Here is a 15,196-nt window from a genome sequence, read left to right as displayed (position 1 = left end):
CCTTCAATCTTTTAGTGTGGATGCTGCCAGATCCTGGGTGATCCTTATTGTGGCTCCTTGATACTTGAATTGGGTTTTTCTAGCCGCCTGCAATATTTTTTCCTTCGTCTGAGGGTTCTGGCATTTGGCCACTATATTCCTTGGTGTTTTGATTTTAGGATCCCTTTCAGTGGGTGATCGATGAATTCTTTCAATGTCTATTTTACCCTTTGTTTCTATTACTTCTGGGCAGTTCTCTTTGATAATTTCCTGGAAAATAGTGTCCAGGTTCTTTTTTTCATCATGCTTTTCTGGGAGTCCAATGATTCTCAGATTGTCTCTCCTGGATCTGTTTTCCAGGTCTGTTGTCTTCCCCAGAAAGTATTTCACATTCTTTTCCATTGTTTGATTTTTTTGGATTTGCTTGACTGATTCTTCTTGTCTCCTCGAGTCATTCAATTCCAATTGTTCGATTCTGATTTTCAGTGAAGTATTTTCTTCACTCACTCTTTTAAAATCTTTTTCTAATTGTCCCATTGAGTTCTTTTGTTCTGTGGAATTTTTTTCCATTTCGCCAATTTTGGTATTTAGAGAGCTATTTTCTGTTTCCAGTTCACCAATCCTATTTTTCAAGGATTTTATTTCTTTATCCACTCTCTCTTTAACTGACTTCTCCAGGCTCTTTTGCCAAGCCTCACTCTGCTTTTCCCATTTTTCTTCTAGCTCCCTTGTGAGAGCCTTTTTAATTACTTCTATGAGGTTCATCTGTGCTGAGGAATAGATGATCTCCTCCTTTGGGGATTCACCTGGGGACTGTCTGTTTTTAGTCTCCTCAGGATTTAGAGTCTGCTCTCTGTCTGTATAGAAGCTGTCAAGGATTAAAGTCCTCTTCAGTTTCTTGCTCATTCTGTCTAATAATCAAAGACAAACTAGCAAAGAAAAGAAGAAAAAACTTGAGTCTTTCTTTGGGGGAGGGGCTGGGTGGTGTTACCGAGCTTCCTCTACAGACTGCGGGGGCAGCAGTGAGGCACTAGCCCTACTGTGCTGCGCCTGCGCTCTGAGATCCCAGAGCATGCTGAGTCACTGGGGAGGGGGTTGGGGGTTGGCCAGGTCCCAAGAGACTCCAGGTGTTTGGGGTTGTATTCTTCACCCCCAGTGTTTTTAGCTTCCCTGCTGGGCTGCTGACTTGCTGCCAAGGCAAAGTATCCAGTTCTGTAGCGAAGCTCTCCCCGCAGAGATGGCTGCGATCACTCCCCACCCCCTCTCCAGTCTGCTCCCGTGCTCTCACTGCCGCTGCCCGATGCCTGCACCCAATCTAAACCCGTCCCAGCCCTCCAGTAGAAACAGACCTTTCTTGGCGAATCTCAAGGATGGCTTCTCTTTGTAAGTATTTGTGGGTTTTTTTTTTCAGTCAAGCATTAATTCAGAGACTTGTAATGAAATGGATAATGAGAGAAAGCGCAGCTACACAGATATGTGACTCCTCTCCGCCATCTTACCCGGAAGTCCCCGGCAAGCAGTCTTTTAAATGTTGGATAGGTTACAGTATATCCTAGATACAATATATGTGTGCAGAACTGAACACTTCTCTTGTTGCACAGGGAGAATTGGATTCAGAAGGTATAAATAACCCGGGAAGAAAAACAAAAATGCAAGCAGTTTATATTCATTTCCCAGTGTTCTTTCTTTGGGTGTAGCTGCTTCTGTCCATCCTTGATCAGTTGAAACTGAATTAGCTCCCTTTATTGAAGAGATCCACTTCCATCAGAATACAACCTCAAACAGTATCGTTGTTGAGGTATATGATGATCTCCTGGTTCTGCTCATTTCACTTAGCATCACTTAATGTAAGTCTTGCCAGTCCTCTCTATATACATCCTGATGGTCATTCCTTACAGAACAATAATATTCCATAACATTCATATTTCACATATACTCAACCATTCTCCAATTGATGGGCATCCATTCATTTTCCAGCTTCTAGCCACTACAAACAGGGCTGCCACAAACATTTTGGCACATACAAGTCCCTTTCCCTTCTTTAGTATCTCTTTGGGGTATAAGCCCAGTAGAAACACTGCTGGATCAAAGGGTATGCACAGTTTGATAACTTTTTAAGCATAGTTCCAAATTGCTTTCCGGAATGGCTGAATGTGTTCACAATTCCACCAACAATGTATCAGTGTCCCTGTTTTCCCACATCCCCTCCAACATTCCACATTATCTTTCCCTGTCACTCTAGCCAATCTGACAGGTGTGTAGTGGTATCTCAGAGTTGTCTTAATTTGCATTTCTCTGATTCATAATGATTTGGAGCATATGTTCATATGTCTATAAAGAGTTTCAATTTCTTCATCTGAGAATTGTCTGTTCATATCCTTTGACCATTTATCAATTGGAGAATGGTTTGATTTCTTATAAATTAGAGTCAATTCTCTATATATTTTGGAAATGAGGCCTTTATCAGAACCTTTGACTGTAAAAAATGTTTTCCCAGTTTATTGTTTCCCTTCTAATCTTTTCTACATTTGTTTTGTTTGTACAAAAACTTTTCAATTTGATATAACAAAAATTTTCTATTTTGTGGTCAATAGTGATCTCTAGTTCTTCTTTGGTCAGTTCTTCTTTTTGTTAGGTTCTGCAAACATATATTGTATCTAGGATATACTGCAACATATTTTACATATATAGGACTGCTTGCCATTTGGGGGAGAGGGTGAAGGGAGGGAGGGGAAAAATCGGAACAGAGACGAGTGCAAGGGATAATGTTGTAAAAAAAATTACCTTGGCATGAATTCTTTCAATATAAAGTTATTATTAAATAAAATAAAATATTTTTAAAAAAGAAAAAGAAAAAGAAGGTGGGGGTTTCCACAATAATTCATCAGACTAGCCAGCATGGCATCCAACATGCAAGGAAATAGGTGAATATTTGTTTGCACATCCATATAGAAGTCATAGCACCGTCTCCTCCTGGAGAGAGACCACATCTGAGGAACCATATCAGTAAGATATCTTTCCTAAACCACCTACGTACAGTGCTTGAAAAGGAGTTTTGGGAATCAGGAACCTTCTCAAAGCTCTCCACAATCCTCTGAGTCCTGGGGTCAAATGTAAATATAGTTAATTTTGAAGGGACATAGTTGATAGGAGAAAAAAAAATCTCATCATCAAATAACACTAATTAAAGTGTGATATTCAAGACAATAGAAAACTGGCACTGTAAATATTAAATAAAGAGCTATTTTGAAATATGTACGTAGTGACTTCTAGGGGCCAAGCCAAGATGGCAGAGATGACACACGGTTTTTTCCGACCTTTACAGCCCTCACAATAATTACAAAATCCAGCCTCTGAATTAGCTCTGGACTGGCAGAACCCACAAATATTGGAAGTGCAACAAATTATCAGCAGAAGATAATTTTGAAGATCACCAGAAAAGGTCTGTTTCGGTTGAAAATGGAAGGGAGGTGGCCATCTCACAGTCCCTATGGCAGTGCAGTCTCAGTATGGTGATACAGACTCCACATGGCAGAAATCTACAGGAGGAAATAGACCAGAAAAGATCTGTTTCAATCAGAAATGTGCCAGAGGCAGCCTAACACAAACAGCTGAGTGCAAATGCCAGTGCAGACAGCTCAGAGTCCCAGGGTGTTGCTGATTCCAGTGGCATTGCTGACTCTGTGTGGCAGAGAATCTAGGGGAAGGAATCCACAAAAATCTACAGAAGTGCTGGTCACTCTGCTCTAGTTGCAAGCCAGTAGATGAGCAGAGAAGTTAGAAACATTCAACACAAACACAAAAGATCATTAGTTAACCCCAAAATGCCAGAATTTCATGAGACTTAGTCATGCCCACCCAGCTCCAGGAGTGAATCAGCACTGAAATCTTTTCTGCCCTAAAGGCAGACATTAACTTTAAAAAATGAGTAAAAAAATAAAGAGTACTCTAAAGATTGACAGCTTTTATGGTGAAAGAGAAGAATACATTTCAAACCCTGAGGAGACTGAAGGCAGATTGTCTCCAAATGAAGCTCCAAAAGGTGAAATGACCTGGTCCCCATCATACAACACTCTCCTAGAAGAAATTAAAAAGCATCATAAAAGAGATCTAGAAGAAAAATGGGGAAAGGAAATGAAAAATTAGCAAGAGGGTATGAAAAAGACAACCCAGAAGCTACACAGAAAATTCACTACAAAATAGACTTAGTGAAATGGAAAAAGCATACAACTTTTTAAAAGATAAATTTGATAAAATGGAAAAAGAAAGCAACTCCCAGAAAAACAGAATTTGTGAAACAGAAAAAGAAAATAACTCCTCAAAAAACAGAATTTGTGAAATGGAAAAAATTCCATAGAACAAAACAACTCATTTAAAAATTTAATTGGACAAATACAAAAAGAAGTAAAAAATAGTAAAGGAAGAAAATAGCTCATTAAAATTCAGAACTGAACAAATTGAAATGAATGAATCAATGAGCCAACTAAAAAAATGAAAATAGAAAAAAATGTAAAATACTTAATTGGGAAAACAACCAATCTGGAAAATAGATCTAGGAGGGACAATCTAAAGATTATTAGACTCCCTGAAATACATGATGAAAAAAAGAGCTTAAATGCTATCTTTCAGAAAATCATCAAAGAGAACTGCCTGGATATCATCAAAATAGAAGGTAAAATGACCATTCAAAGAATTCACTGAACACCTCCTGAAAGAGACCTTAAAATTAAAACTTCAAGATAAATCATGGCTAAGTTTGAGAACTATCAGACCAAGGAAAAAATATTGCAAGCAGCCAGAAAGAAAAAATTCAAATACCGAGGAGCCACAATAAGGATTATTCAGTATAATGTCTAGTCTCGCTTTCTGGAAGTCCTTCAGATGAGTTTGGTTTCAGCAAGATAGATACCATGAGAAGAGTCAAGAACAGAGTTTAGATTCTTTATTCTGGCCCAGTCTTGATTTTAGTGCAGGAGGCAGGAGAGCCACCACAAGCCTGGGAAAAGATAGAATGTCTATCTTACAGTCCTTAGCTCTTATATACCTTATTGTAATTACATCATTACAGCACACTGATTTTGTGCAAACTTAGAGAATCATTATATATATTAGAATATTACATATTCTAAGTATTAAGTATATATGTGAACTAGAGAAGAATCATAAATTTCACTGAGTTCACATCTTGTTTCAAGTATACTTCTCCAAAGTTCCACCCTCTACAACTCAGGACTTAGCAGCTTCTATTTTTAAAGGACTGAAGGACCTGGAATCTGACATTCTGGGTTTTTTTGTTTTGTTTTGTTTTGTTTTTAATTAATTTATTTATTAGTTTTAACCCATGCCAGGGTAATTTTTTTTACAGCATTATCCCTTGCACTCACTTCTGTTCCGATTTTTCCCCTCCCTTCTTCCACCCCCTCCCTCAGATGGCAAGCAGTCCTTAAATGTTAAATAGGTTACAGTATATCCTAGATACAATATATGTGTGCAGAACCAAACAGTGGAATCTGATATTCTGAAAGGCAAGGAACTTGGAATGCAGCCAAAAATAAATTACCCTGCTAAACTGAGCATTTTCTTTCAGGGAAGAAGTTGGACATTCAATGAAATTGGTGACTTTCATTTATTTTTGACGAAAAGTGCAGAGCTATACAAAAAATTTGACCTCCAAATATTGATCTCAAGAAAAGCATTAAAAAGGTAAAAAGAAAAAAAAATGTTGAGAACTGTATTTCTGTTATGAGTATACATTGAGAGAACATGTATAATCTGATTTTTACTGTTATAATATAAAAAAGAAACTAGAGATGGAAAGGGGATTGTAACAGAAAAAAATGGGATAAACCAGAGGTAAAATGAGGGAAATTACATCTCAGGAAAAGGCAAAGAAAATATTATAATTGAGAGAAAGAAAGGGGGGGGGTGACGAATATTGTGTAAATCTTACTCTCATCAGATTTGGCCCAAAGAAAGAATATTAGATATATTTGGTTTCACCAAGAAACATCTCTTATCTTATAGAAAAGTAGGAGGGGAAAGAGGAAAAGGGAAGGGGTAGGCTAAATAAAAGGAAATACAGAAATTGTAAGGGAAAGGGTTAAGAAAGGGGGAGGTTCTCTAAAGGGGAAGGACTGCTTGAGACAAGTAGTGGCATAATTAAAATACTGGGGAGGAAGGAAAGGAGAAAAGGAAAGAGAAAAATATAATTTGGGGTTAATAAGATGGCAGGAAATACAGAATTAGTAGTTTTAACTGAAAATGTGAATGAGGTAAACTCTCCCATAAAATGTAAGAAGATAGCAGATTGGATTAAAATTCAGTATCCTACAATGTATTGTTTACAAGAAACACATTTAAAGCAGAGTACTACATACAGAGTAAAGGTTAAAGGCTGGAGCAGAATCTATTATGCTTCAGGTGAAGCAAAAAAAAAGCAGGGTTAGACATCCTGATCTCAGATCAAGCAAAAACAAAAATTGATCTAATTAAAAGAGATAAGGAAGAAAACTATATCTTGCTAAAGGATACCATAGATAATAAAGCAATATCAGTAGTAAACATATATATACAACAAATGGGGTAGCATCTAAATTCCTAAAGAAGTTAAGAGAATTGCAAGAAGAAATAGACAGCAAAACTATAATAATGGGAGATCTCAACCTTGCTCTCTCAGAACTAGATAATCAAATCACAAAATAAATAAGAAGTTAAAGAGATAAATAAAATACTAGAAAAACTAGATATGATAGATCTTTGGAGAAAATTGAATAGAGACAGAAAGGAGAACACTTTCTTCTCAGCAGTTCATGGAACCTATAAAAAAATTGACTATTAGGACATAAAGACCTCAAAATCAAATGCAGAAAGGCAGAAATAATAAATGCATTTTTCTCAGATCATGATGAAATAAAAATTACATTCAATAAAGGGCCAGGGGAAAATAGACCAAAAAGAAGTTGGAAACTAACTAATCTCATCCTAAAGAATGGAAGGGTGAAACCATATGATTATTTCAATAGATGCAGAAAAAGCATTTGATAAAATCTAACACCCATTCTTATTAAAAACACTAGAGAGTATAGGAATAAGTGGAGTTATCCACTTTGAAAATAGTCAGTAGTAGCTATTTAAAACCATCAGCAAGCATCATATGTAAGGGGAATAACTAGAACCATTCCCAATAAGATCAGGGATAAAAAAAAAAAAAAAAAAAACGTTGTCCACTATCACCATTGCTATTCAATATTATATTAGAAATGCTAGCCTTGGTAACAAGAGAAGAAAAAGAGATGAAAGGAATTAAAGTAGGTAGGTAATGAGGAAACTAAAATATCACTCTTTGCAGATGATATGATGATATATTTAGAGAACCCCAGAGAATCAACTAAAAAGCTATTAGAAATAATCCACAACTTTAGCAAGATTGCAGGATACAAAATAAATCTACATAAATCATTAGCATTCTTATACAACACTAACAAAACCCAACAGCAAGAGATACAAAGAGAAATTCCATTTAAAATAACTGTTGATAGTATAAAATATTTGGGACTCTATCTGCCAAGGGAAAATCAGAAATTTATTATATTTATTTTAAATACATTCTAAGTATAAAGTATATAAAATACATTTTAAATTGAATATTATTATATTTATCCATTTTACTTCCCATGAATCTTTTTTTTTCCTCTTATTTGGTCTTGTACTCTTTTCCTATGGCTTCTCTGATGGATTTTTCAATTTCTTTTTTAAGATAGGTTAAGTATTCTATTTTCTCAGTTAATCTGGACCATTTGTATTTTTCAAAATATTCATCCATTTAATTTAGATTGTCAGTTCTAGTGACATATTGTTGTGAAACAGGCATAATAAGTTGTTTTTAGAATTGTGAATTGTTCCATTCATTCTGGACTACTATTTGGAAGAAAAGTTACTAAATTATTCCTACCTTTTAACTCGGAGATCTTCCAAAGAATGAAAAAATAGGGGAAAAGGTCTTAGGTAGCAAAGTATTCACAGTAGTTTTTCTCTGGGAACAAAAACCTGTTTTAAAAAAGTGAGTTTTCATCTACTATTTAATGGCTGAACAAATTGTCATATATGAATATAATGAAACATTATTTCTGTTTAAGAAGTAAATATGAAAAATTCAGAGAAATATGAGAAGAGATATAAACTAATGGAAAGTGAATTAAACAGTAACAAGGACATAAAATACAAGATAATCACAATAATGAAAGTGAAAAGTAAACAAAAATGAAATTAAACAATGTATAATTTTAATTGAGTTTTATTCAATAGAAGAGGAAAAACATTAGAATAGACATTTCCCCTCTTTTCTTGGGGAAAAAGTCCAGAGTATTGAATATATTGACATTTGATGTGGCTCTGTTTGTTATTTTGTTTAGTTTGAGGAGTATACTTCCACTGAGTGGAAGAAATACAAATCACTGAGTAGAAGGAATATGTATATATGTACACACATACATATATAGTGGAAAAAATACACATATCTATATTTGTATGTATAAACATACATATACATAAATATAAATGTGTATGTGTCAATGATATAAAGTTCAAAGTTTTTTTTTTCTTTTTAAAGAACTTTCATGCTACATTAAGATTCTAGTAGAAAACAGTTTAGCACATTGGTGAAAATGGCAGGCAACCTCCACAATCCAAAATCTGATTGCAATTGTCAGAAATGCCTCTTCACTGAAGAGAGAAATGATGAAGATTATGTATTTTTATATTCTTGGATAAATGAAGACAAAATAAAAACAAAGCACATTGGCAGCTAGGTGGCATAGTGGGTAATACCAAGTAATAGATTTGGAGACAAGAAAACCTGCTTTCATATCCTGCTTCACACTCTTAATAGCTCTATGACTTGGGCAAGTTAATTGACCTCTGCCTCAATTATTCATTTTTTTTTTCATTTCAAAGAGGACCAATGACATCATGGGGTGATGTCTTGATCTGTATATGAATTAGATTTTAGTGAGGCAGAATTGCACAAAGTCATCAGCTTCATTCTATTTTCCAGTCATTGAAGTCAGTTGCAAGTAAAAAGTCAACATGACTAGTGACTGGCATAGGATGCAGTGGATGAGCTTCATGTCTTTGATGTATGACCAAGTTCTAAGATCTCCAAAGTACCTGCTTCAATCATTTTCTTGTCTACCTCTTCTGGCAGGGTGAGTCTTTATATGCTTGGTGTAGATATTCCCCTATGTCAATGATGGGTTTAAGCTCTGTTGGTTATCCTCACCTAGTTTAGCCCATCTGCTGAGACAGTTTTTACTAGTGTGTGATCACTGCAGATGCTACAGTTTCTTGGAGTCACAGGTGAGAGTTGGCTGAAAAGTGGATATCCACCAAAGATGGATAAGCAATACTGAAATGATATCACTGCTATAACATTCCTCTGTTATCACCTGTGAATATAATATTTACATCCAGAAACTAACAAACGATAGCAAAAGGATTGCAGAAAAGGCACTGAATTGGGGATCAAAGGTTGTAGGTTGGAATTTTGGGTCTGCCACTTAATAATCTATAGAATCATGAACAAGTCACAATTTTTCTGGTCCACATTTGACACTTCTATGAGATGACTTCTGAGGTCCCTTGCAGCTCTATAAATTTATAATAAACTATCTTCTCAATGAACAGTGATTGATCACTGTAGGTGAATTGAGTATGTAACAATTCCTAACTATAGTTAATTGCCCAAACTTGTGCATCAGCTGTAAAAAGTTATTTGTTCTCTTTGAAGAGGCAGCTATTATCCAACAAATAGCAAATAACACAAATGAGGTTATCAAAAATGAAAATCATTCTCTTAAGTTTACAAAAAAAGATAACTATTATAAAAAAAATTTAGAACACTTTAAACCACCTAACAAGGTTATAATAGAAATACCTTATCCATGTCTGATTCTCTAACATGAATTTATTTGATAACAAGTATTTATTTGTTCTTAAGAACAATTTATATCTCATAGTCCAAGTAAATAAGAAAAGGCTGACAGATCTCCCTCCATAAATCCCAACAATTTCATGTTTCCTTTGAGTGTATTGAGGGAAAGCAGAAGAGAAAATGAGGTTTTGCCCTATTAATAGGCTACATAAGCTGTGTCCTGCAGCATGCTCAGGGAGTACTGTTTCAGAGAGATAGGTATGACATAGAATAATTTATGACTATTTAAAAAAAAAAGTCAAAGAGTAGAAATGAATATAAGTTAATAAAATATAAACTAAAAGTTGGCACTGAGGCATTAGAAATATATGAGAAGATACATGCTTTAATCATAATTTAGTTTAGGCAAGGAAAGAAGAATCATGTGTATTCTTTATTATTTATCTATAAAGAATAGTTGATGTTCTTCATTAGATTAAACAATATTAGGTACCTGTAGGTCATTCTGAAGATATCTATTATTCAATTACTGAAGCTGAATTGGGACTACGGGCTTGAGGGTTTAACCTTTCCCCTTTATTCATTTTCTAAAAGATCTCACAACTTAAGTAAAATACCAGTAATAAGCCCAAACTGAAGGAATTCTCTGGAGGCATTCTGCTGGGGAAATAAAAATAGAAATCTTTGCAAAAGAAAATTTTTATAGTCCAGACCCATGTGACAAATATTTGATAAATTGTTTTTTTGTTGAATTAAAAAACATGCCTGATAATTCTGAGGTACCACTTCATGAAAAGATAATGATAAATTGTGGGAAAACTGAGATACTAATGCATTGTTGGTGGAGTTATGAAATGATACAACCATTCTGGAGAGCAACTGATAACTATGCCCAAAGGGCTATAAAAACTGGGCACATCCTTTGATCCAGCAGTGTCACTACTGAATCTGTGTTCCAAAAAGATCATAAAAGAGGAGTAAAAACCCACACGTGTAAAAATGGTTATAGCAGCCCTTTTTGTAGTAACAAGGAACTGGAAATTGAGTGGATGCCCATCAGTTGGGGAATGGATGAATATAAGTTAAGTGTATGAATGTAATGGAATATTATTTTTCAATAAAAATTATAAGTAGGCTGATTTCAGAAAAGCCTGGAAAGATGAATTGATGCCACGTGAAGCAGAACAAAGAGAACATTGTACACAGTAATAACAAAATTTTGTGATGATCAACTGTGATCGACTTGGCTCTACTCAATAATGCAGTGATTCAAAGCAATTGCAACACACTTGGGATGAAAATTGCCACATACGCATCCAGAGAGAGAACTATGGATACTGAATGTGGATCAAAGAATAGTATTTTTACCATGTTGCTTATTTGTTTGTTCCTTTCTTATGTTTTTACCCTTTGGTCTGATTTTTCTTGCACAACATAACAAGTATGGAAATATGTTTAAAAGAATTACACATTTTTAACCTATATCAGGTTGCTTGTTGTCTTGAAGAAGATGTAGGAAAATGAGAAAATTTGGAACAAAAATAAATGTTGAAAACTATCTGTATTTTGAAAAATAAAATACTATTGAAAAAAATTTTAAAAGCAAGTCTGAAACTGGGATGCTAGAAGTGGAACTCTGATATTGAAATGAAAAAGACAGGTGATTTAATAGGTAAAAGGAGGTTAACTTTGCCATAATATAGAAAGGTTATTCAACCCTACTTGATAGAGTATTTAGCTCAGGCAAGCACACCCTCCTAACTCCCAAGCTCCAAACAGAAAGATATCTGATCAGCATGATAGGGTTTGTTGACTCCACAGCCTCAAGATAGTCACCAAACTGAAGAACACAGAAAGACTTGCTGTGAGTGGCCCTTTTAATGTTTTTAAGAACATAACTGAGACTAGGAAGCCACATAAATATGGCCATAGTTAGAAGGAAAGCCCTAAATGTGGCATTAGACTTAGCTCCCTGAGTCATTCACGTATTGTAAACAGCTTCTTTGCTTTTTAGGATAAGAACTAGACTAATCTACATGGAATGAAGTTGGGGGGAGGAGTGAAGTGCTGGTCAAGACTGACCTAATTACATGTATTAAACTTCTTTTTTTTTCCCTCTGATCTTCAATCATTCCTTCCCTACAAGCTCCTCCTCTTTATAAACAATAATAAATATCTAATTACCAACTCAAAGTTATTGTATTTCTCTCTAATGCCAAACTTCCAGAAAGACAAGTATTCATTTATTATTTAATCAATTAGAGAAGATTTTGGGGAAAAGGTGATATCTACAGTGAATCTCCAAAAGAAGATAGGACCCCTGAGAGATAGACGGATCAAATAAGATGGCATGTACAATGCTTTTCAGACCTTAAAATGCTAGATCAATGCTAGTCATTATTATTATTATAATCATTGTTGGTGTTAGTGTTGCATTCGAGGCATAGCAGATAGGTTTGTGAATTCATAAAGAGGTTAAGACTGGTATTTTGTTCTTTTCTACTTCCATGGTTTCCTTATACCTCAACATCTCCATTTATTTGCTCTTACAGAGCAAAACTCATGTGCCTTTCACATCATGATGTCTCCTATGATTAAATTAAGAAGTGGGATAGTTACCATCCCAAATTTGTAGATTCTTGATAACCACTCCTGCACTCTTAATCATAGTTCATTTTATGTTATAATTATTTATGTCTCACACCCATTATTAGATTGATTAAATGAGCTGTATCCAGAAGAGGATTTCCATTGTAAGGAAGATCAAAAAAAGCTCTATGAGAATCAATTTATACAAACATGGAATGTTTATCTTAGAGAAGAGAAGGTGAACTCTTGTCTTCATCATGTGGAAGGAGGATTAAAGTTAGCTTATGTAAACCTGCCAAGAGCAAAAGTAGGAATAATTTTGTGGAATTTACAAATAAGCAAAAAATTTTCAATACTATTAGAGACTTCTATATCTAAATGGGCTGCCTCAAGAGGAAGTGATTTCCCCATACCTGTAAATATTCAAATAGAGTCTGGATGCCCACTTGCCAGGAATGTTCTATATAAACTTACTATTCAGGTGTGGGTCAGATTAGATGATTCAGAATTTCTGATTCTTGAAGTCTACATGCTCTTGAAGATAGGGACTATATTGTTGTACATCACTGTAAACCCAGGGCCTAGCACAGTTCCAAGCATATCATAAATGATTAATATATGTTGGTTTAATTGAATTAGACAAGCTATAGGGACTCAAATAAATACTTTTTTCTTCCCTAACATTCATTTCTTTTTCATTATTAATGGATGGTACTTTTTGTTAATCATGATGAGACAAAACACTCTTTAAAATGTTTTTTTTTTAAGTCATTTTAGCATTATAATATGGTTGATGCCTATAAGGGATAAACCAATCATCTCACTAAAGGAAGTTGATATCAAATGGATCAAATGGACCTAAAAGTCAACCTTTGCTTATAATCAATATCATAAGCTCCATCATAATCTCCTTCTATATATTTTACATTTTTTTCAAACAGGACCATAATGGCAGAGAATACAGATCTTTTTGTTTGTTGAAATCTTTTTCCAAAATGTTGGAGTTCTTGTTCTTCTCAAAACACAGCTGGTTTAGCTTAGAGCCCTCCGGATGTCTCCAAATCCAAAGGTTCTGTCTTTCAGCCTCTGCCTCTGCTTTCTTCAGCCTCCAACCAACACAGAGATGGAATGAATCTCTTGTCTTCTTCACTTGGGGCTCGGCTAGCTTTCTGGTGAGTCTTTCAGACCAGCTTGGTCTCAGTGGGGGGTGTGCAGGAGCCCAGCCACCAGCTCCTCACCAATGCAGCTGAACTCTCTTCTGCTACCAGCCAGCCAAGCGACCACCCTTGAGTAGGGGATGGAAGTCCAGGCTGAAGAGTTTGCATAGTTTCCATCTGTTCATTCACTTTTCTTAAATCAGTGAGCATCCTCCATTTTCCCGATTCCTTTTTTACAACGAACACTGGGGAATTCCAAGGACTTAGAGAAGGTTGTAAATGCCCTTGTTCAAGCTGCTCCTGTACTATATCTAATAAGGCCTGAATTTTATCTCTACTTAAGGGCCACTGCTCTATCCACACTGGTGTATCAGTTTTCCATTGGATAGGAACAGGTGAAAGTATTGGCAGGCCTTCAACAGCAGCCCTGCTTAAAAAACCGAAGTACTCATTTTTAATCCCAATTGTTGTAAAATGTCTCTTCCCCACAGATTGATGGGGAGTTTTTCAACTATAAAAGGAGTAAAAACTCCTGTTTTGCCTTCAAAAGTCCATCTCATAGGGGCAGCACTAACTTCAGCTGCTATTGATCCTCCTGTGCCTGTAGGTCACTTTGGATATCCCTTCATAGCCTATAATTTGTTGTGCTATGTTATTGCTATTGTTGTTTGTCCTTCATTTTTGAAGTGGACTACAACATTAGGGAGGTGATGCCATGACTTGTAATTGAATTGGATTTGAGTGATGGGGGGGCTGTGTAAAGTCATCAGCCTCCCTTTTTTCTCTAGAGCAAGGTGGGTCCAGTGGCAAAATTGAGATCAGGACAATTGGAAGTGACCCTTATTTCTAATAACCTGGAAGGAAATGTACTTCATAGGTTTGTCTGGATAAAGTATAATTGTGCATACATATGTAAGGGATATCTTTGGAAACATCTTTTTAAGAACTTTACCTTTTGACAGAATTTATTGAACAATAAAGACTGATTAATGGTCTAGGCTACATCATTAACTTCTGGAAACCACTATGAAACCATAGTGAATGGAGGGCCTCCCTCTTCTGTCAGGAATTGATTTTGAACTTAGTGCTGCTTTCTCCTAACTTATGATGCCAAATGAAAAGAAGAGACTACACAAAGAAAAAAAAAGAATAGAATAATGACATGAAATGCAGAGATAAGCTAGAGGAAACGAGTTGGAATAAGGATCTGGAGTACAATACTCCAGATTATAGAAAATGTACAGATTTTTCTTCAAAGAAAGTATAGTTATAGTGGTCATGTCTAATGATGAATAATATTGTATCATCAGAAAAGGAAATGACAGCTATAAAGTGAACTAAAGCAAATCTCCCAACCGTCAATGAAGACTAATAAAAAGATAAGTGTAGAAATGTCTACAGATGCAGAAAAGGGGAAAGAAGGGACAACACTTTTAGGCTAGTAAATAGTATTGCATTTTCCTGGCAATTATTCCCGAGATCTTGTAAAAGAAAAAGAATTCCACAGAACTCTTGCTGTGCAGGGAGAAGATCTTTTTATTGT

The sequence above is a fragment of the Antechinus flavipes genome, chromosome 6 (assembly GCF_016432865.1).
Source record: "Antechinus flavipes isolate AdamAnt ecotype Samford, QLD, Australia chromosome 6, AdamAnt_v2, whole genome shotgun sequence".
NCBI classification, from domain to species: domain Eukaryota; kingdom Metazoa; phylum Chordata; class Mammalia; order Dasyuromorphia; family Dasyuridae; genus Antechinus; species Antechinus flavipes.
Note: the sequence above shows the minus strand (reverse complement) of the source record.